Source organism: Salvelinus namaycush, chromosome 31 (assembly GCF_016432855.1).
Source record: "Salvelinus namaycush isolate Seneca chromosome 31, SaNama_1.0, whole genome shotgun sequence".
Classification (NCBI taxonomy): Eukaryota; Metazoa; Chordata; class Actinopteri; order Salmoniformes; family Salmonidae; genus Salvelinus; species Salvelinus namaycush.
This window is the reverse complement of record NC_052337.1, coordinates 46,087,404-46,093,638: the sequence shown is the minus strand read 5'-3', so window position 1 is coordinate 46,093,638 and position 6,235 is coordinate 46,087,404. Positions and strand designations below refer to the sequence as shown.

General features: G+C 42.1%; 1 long non-coding RNA gene across 1 annotated transcript; it reads right to left on the bottom strand.

Annotated features, from left to right (window-relative positions):
* Positions 1-818: 818 nt before the first annotated feature.
* Positions 819-1,245, bottom strand: LOC120025813. The gene is made up of 3 exons (XR_005473039.1): positions 1,144-1,245; positions 981-1,037; positions 819-876 (listed from the first exon to the last, which is right to left on the bottom strand). It is a non-coding gene; the product is annotated as an uncharacterized LOC120025813 (long non-coding RNA).
* Positions 1,246-6,235: the final 4,990 nt, after the last annotated feature.

Below are 6,235 nucleotides of genomic sequence, written 5' to 3'. Positions count from 1 at the left end.
AGGATGTACATAAATGGGCATAAATACATTTAGGAATTCAAAATGCATCTAAATATATTTCGTTCTGTCTATGGAATACATTAAAAAAAAATGTAAAAAAAAGTTTTTTAAGATATATGTATAAAATATACTTGTCTGTACAGTAAGTAAATGTAGGAAATCCAAAATGCACAAAAATATGTTTTTGTAATGTCTAAAATATATGTGTATAATATATACTTCTCTGTAACTTAAAGCAATGCAGAAGCAATAAGCATTGTAAATGATGATAGAACACATCAAATGAATGTGAATATGAGGACACAAAGGAGACATATAATTAATTATCTTTTAATACATTTTTAATGCTGAAAAAATCTATGTATGGCAAATTCACTCTGGGCAAATGGCCTGTTGGACAAAAATAGTTAACATCCTTGCTACTTCAGCCATTTGCTATGTTAAAGTAAAATCTCAGTTAATGATGAATGGATACAATTTGGAAGGATTTTCCAGAGTCATACCTCAGTAGGGTAGAGTGTCAGGTGGCACAACCATTGGTGCCATGAGGTCAAAGTGTGAAGGAGGGAGCAAGCCAGAGAGCTGTCTAGGAAGCAGTCCATGCCCATGGCTTGGAGGCTTTGAGTTGGTCCCATCATTGTAATGCATTGTAGGGTATCTGCTGCCCCATAGACCTGCTGGTAGTGGGAAAGGTGTTAGCAGGAGACCACCAGGGACATCTATGATCGGCTGAAACAGTCTTGGTTCAACCACATGTATTCTAAAGCAATATTCACCTGTTTTCAAAAAGTATGGATTCACTCCTTTGGGGACACTTTCAGTGTTCCCCTGATATCCATATGTCCCCATCGGTGGAGGTGGTGGTACACACTTGTTCTGTAAAACACATCAACACATTTCCCAAATTGTTAGTAATATTATCACAGTTGAAATACAATGGTTGTTCACTGTTTTTAATTTCATTGAATTTAAGTGTGTACCTCAGCCTTGGGCTCAGTTTTGTTAACCCATCTGTGCAGAGTTGGATCCCAGACAATCTGAGGAAGAAGATATTAGCAATGTGAAGCAAGTCACAATTATTATTATTTTTAATCCACTAAATTCTCTCTACATAGAATATAGTGTTAATAACCAGTTCCTTACAGATCTGTCTTTGTCCTCAGGTAGATGAACCTCCTTCTTATTAACTCTTCCACTCCCAAAGACCCAGCTGAGCCAGCCTCCACTGTTATTGTGAACAGCAGGGGTTTCGGGCTCAGCCACCGGCCGGCTGCCAGTCTGGCACTGAGGGTTGGCCTCGTCCATCAGGAGGATCAACTCCCTCTGTGCAGGGATGAGGCCTGATGCTCGGAGGATCTCCTTTCGCACAGTGACAGTAGCTGCTGGAAGAATCCCCTCACTCTGTGCAGAGACACTGGCTGTGAGGAGGATGTCCTCCCTCTCTTCAGGGATGAGGCCTGATGCTTGGAGGATCTCCTCCGTCTGCGCATTGATGCTTGCTGCTGGGAGAATCCTCTCCCTCTGTGCAGGGACACTGGCTGTTTGGAGGATCCCCTCCCTCTGTGCAGGGATGAGGCCTGATGCTCGGAGGATCTCCTTCCTCTGCGCAGTGATGCTACCTGCTGAGAGAATCCACTCCCTCTGTGACGGGATGAGGCCTGATGCTCGGAGGATCTCCTTCCTCTGCGCAGTGATGCTACCTGCTGAGAGAATCCCCTCCCTCAGTGACGGGATGAGGCCTGATGCTCGGAGGACCCCCTCCCTCTGTGCAGGGATGAGGCCTGATGCTCAGAGGATCTTCTTCTTCTGCGCAGTGATAGAAGATGCTGGAAGAATCCCCTCCCTCTGTGACGGGATGAGGCCTGATGCTCGGAGGATCCCCTCCCTCTGCGACGGGATGAGGCCTGATGCTCGGAGGATCCCCTCCTTCTGTGCAGGGATGAGGCCTGATGCTCGGACGATCTCCTCCCTCTGTGCAGTGATGCTAGCTGCTGGGCGAACCCCCTCCCTCTGGGCAGGGACATTGGCTGTTTGGAGGATCCCCTCCCTCTGTGCAGGGACACTGGATGTTTGGAGGATCCCCTCCGTCTGTGCAGAGACACTGGCTGTTTGGAGGATACCCTCCCTCTGTGATGGGATGAGGCCTGATGCTCGGAGGATCTCCTTCCTCTGCGCAGTGATGCTACCTGCTGAGAGAATCCCCTCCCTCTGTGATGGGATGAGGCCTGATGCTCGGACGATCTCCTCCCTCTGCAAAGCAACTTCGGCTGCTGTGATGATATGCAGGTATAATATAGAGCATATAGTCATTCCCTAAAAAATCAACCACTTGGAATCTGTAACATCATTGACACATACACTGAATGTGTTAAACATTAAGAACACCTTCTCTTTCCGTGACATAGACTAATCAGGTGAAAGCTATAATCCCTTATTGATGTTAATTGTTAAATATTTTTCTCAGTGTAGATGAAGGGGAAAAGACAGGTTAAAGATAGATTTTTAGACAATTGAGACATGGATTGTGTATGTGTGTCAGTCAGAGGGTGAATGAGCAATACCAAAGATTTAAGTCCCTTTGAACAGAGTATGGTAGTAGGTGCCAGGCGCACCGGTTTGTGTCAAGAACTGCCATGCTGTTGGGTTTTTCACGCTCAACAGTTTTCCCTGAGTATCAACAATGGTTCACCACCAAGGGGGGCAACTCAATAGGAAGGTGTTCTTAATGTTTTATTCACTCAGTGTAGATCAATCCCTAGCATATACTTTCATTTGTATGTGTACTGATACTGTAAATACAAATTATATTTATGTTATCTACAATATATTATAATACCGTAAGCCTCCCTGCTGCAGGGGCTTTTCCTCCTACAATTTTGAGCTGATTTTCTTCACTTTAGCAATATTTTGTATCTTTGTTAAATTTCACATTTATTGTGTTTGGAATGGCACTGTTACTACAGCATTTGATGTAAGTATGTAGGACAATTACCCATAATGCTCACTGACTGAACATTCAAAATTATCATGGCAATTATTGACGCATTCACATGCCATCGGAAACTTGGAACCTCAGAGTTAAAATGAATGTAAGTTATTAGTGTAGAGTATCCTTCTGGTTGATTCTGATACTTCACAAGTGGGAAACTTGAAATCATCATTCCATAACGAGTTAGCGAGTCAGAAATGTCCGAATTTCATAGTTCCGACTTGAAGGGCCTTCTATGATGTAGGGCAGGTCAGTAACCAAATAATTTTACTGTACCCAGTCGCACATAGACTTTTATGGTCACACAAGTTGCCACCGGTGGATTCAAAATGAGTAGCCTAACAATTATTTACATGGCCCCAGTTACATTTGCAACCAAATTATTTTTCTGTGAGAAATCAATAATAGTTGCACACATAGGGTAACAGTGAGCAATGAGCAAGATAAGCATAGACGGGAAGTTGACTATAGCTTATTATTAGTGTAAATACATTGTATGGTTGCAGTCCTCAAAGATTGAATTGCATTGAACTGAATTAATCAGATCCAATGATTTACCGCCCGTAGGGTGGGGTACCGCTAGTCATCATCATTATAATCACCATCTCAATCATTATCACCATACCATCATAGACTGATTCTTCTGTATCTGAGACTCATCTGACACTACCTTAGATATGGCAGTCTGCAACTCAATACACTGCCCCTGCATGGTGTTCAGTGTCCCCTGCATGGGGTTAATCGACTGCTTAACATCGTTCAGCAGGATCTGAATCTCAAGCCTGCAAGAAATCAGGTGGTTCAACATACTGAGATGACGAGAGGCTTCTGACCATGCCCATTGGACCATCTTTAGGATTCTTTCTCACTTAACACCAATCGTATTAGGAATGTAACTTTGTGCAGAAGATGTTACTATAGTGTTATTTAGAAGAAAAAAAGTGTACTTTGTCAGGCGCCAAAAGGATGACGGGATGTCTCCCTGCTCCAGTGAGCTCTGCTGGCAGGTCTTGCTCACTGTTGGAGGAACGGGAGCCAAATTAGAGGAAAAATATCTATGGTTGTTCAGCAATGAAACATTCATGGCATAATGGGGATTGTCCTTCCCTGTGAAAAGAATAACAACAGCTGGGGTTTACTTTCTCACTTTTATATAATGTAATACAATCTTTAAACCCATCAGAAGTGTAGTGCTTACCTCCATGAAAATATTGGCCCCTGTTTTTTTAGGCTGCATTGTCCCAATGTTGACCACTAGTTCCAACTTGTGATGAGAAGGTCTTGATGAAATCATCAGGTCAACATTTTGTTAGACATTTCAGAGATAGCATTAACAATTGTACATGAGACAGTGCTTCCAGGTATTGAGGTATCTTTCTTCTGAGGTATGTAAAAAAAAATCTGGTGTGTGAGTACTCACATGAAAGGTATCCATGATTCTAGATTAAGCCAATCATGTATGTGATTACCATCCTATGGGTCAGCAATGGAATGATTGCTACACAGCTTTCAGGCGACTTTATGTCTTGGGCCTGGATGAATCATTGAAATACAAGTAATGTTGTGAATTTGTGATGCATAATTGCCATTGTAATTTGGAATATTCCATAAAAGTTATTTGTTTTGACAGTCAAAACAACTAACTCTTACGATTAATCACTTGACTGGAGTAACTTGAGTTCGGAACTAAAACATTAAAAGTAGGCTATAGCTTGACGCATATCCAAAAGGCCTATCCAGTCGTGCGTGAAGATACCTTTAGGCAGATAAAAGCGCGGTACGGGTTGAGACACGCTCGGTAATGTGAATCTGTAACACTAATATAAAAGCACGTTTTCATTTATAATTTACACTGTAGAATGACCTGCAAGCCAATCAGAATCTAGTTTTAAACAATACCGTGGGTTCCATGGAACGTCACAAACATATTCGGCCACTTGCGTCACAGATTACAGTCACTGAACATGGGTTTAATAGCTATATTGGCTATATGTACAGTATATGCACATCGTATTGAATTGAGATTACATTTACTGCACCACTGTAATTATGTAGCCTAATCCTATGAGGATCACATGTGAAATGTCAGAATCATGCCACATGAAAACATAATTAAATTGACTGCAGATTATAAAATTCACTGTGACACAATAAACACACTGGGCATCAATGTTGTTTCCATTTCATTTCAATGAAAATACGTTGAACCAACGTGGAATAAAAGTTGAATTGATGTATGTACCCGTTGGGAAGTGATCAATTCGATAATGATTGAATACATACAGTATTACAAAGAAAGAGATTTTAAAAATTGCTTCGAAAAAGTCTCATTTCCCTGGGCCACCCTAAAATGTATGTACGTATTACTGTACATCGTTTTGCATGAAAGCGTCTGCTTTCAAATCTCTGACTCTCACACATATTTACAATCTCGCGACTTTTATTTCTGGCGCTTTCACGTTTGCGCGATTTTGTGAAGTAAATGATGCGCAGGAGAGTTCCGTGAAATCAGTGACATGGTCAAGATGGCGACATGAGAGGGTGTAACATTTCTAGCTGAGGAACAATTTTTGGGTTTTCTCACAAAGTTTATAGTTTTCGGCCCTTCCAATGAGCCTATCATATAAACTACAACGCGAAAAGTACGGTTTACTTCACTTTTAATCATGTCAGCACAGGTAACAGCCATATACAGTCTTTCTTTAGTTTTTCATTCTTACTCTTCCCTATTCACTTAAACTAAATTTCTTTATTTCCCATGGGCTTCACCAGAGTACCCCCTAGTGGCTGGAATACACGTGTATTAAGCCCCTTACAACACCCCCAAACATTTCACTGGCCTCAAAACAAACAGAAGATGTAAGTACTGGTCATGAGAACAATGGAAAAAACTGGCCTAACAGCCACATAACTATCTAGACGTGTCCAGTCTGCCTTTATGGGCAAAGACGCAACCCCCACTAAACATTATCACACTGTGATTAGTAAAGGTAAATGAGAAAATATATACACATCAGAACATCTCTAGTTGGTATCCTGATAAGAGCTTGGCAGCCCTAAAGTGTTATAGGTTAGAATGTCTCTGGGCCTCCTCTGCCGGGCTGAACGGCGGGGCAAGGTCATGGGTGACCCCAATGAATCAGTGTCCACTTCATCATGAGATGATTGAGTCTCTGAGCCCTCAGCCTTTTCCATATTTACCCCTGTCCTCTCCGGGCTCTCTCTGAGGACTGGCTGGCAGTCCTT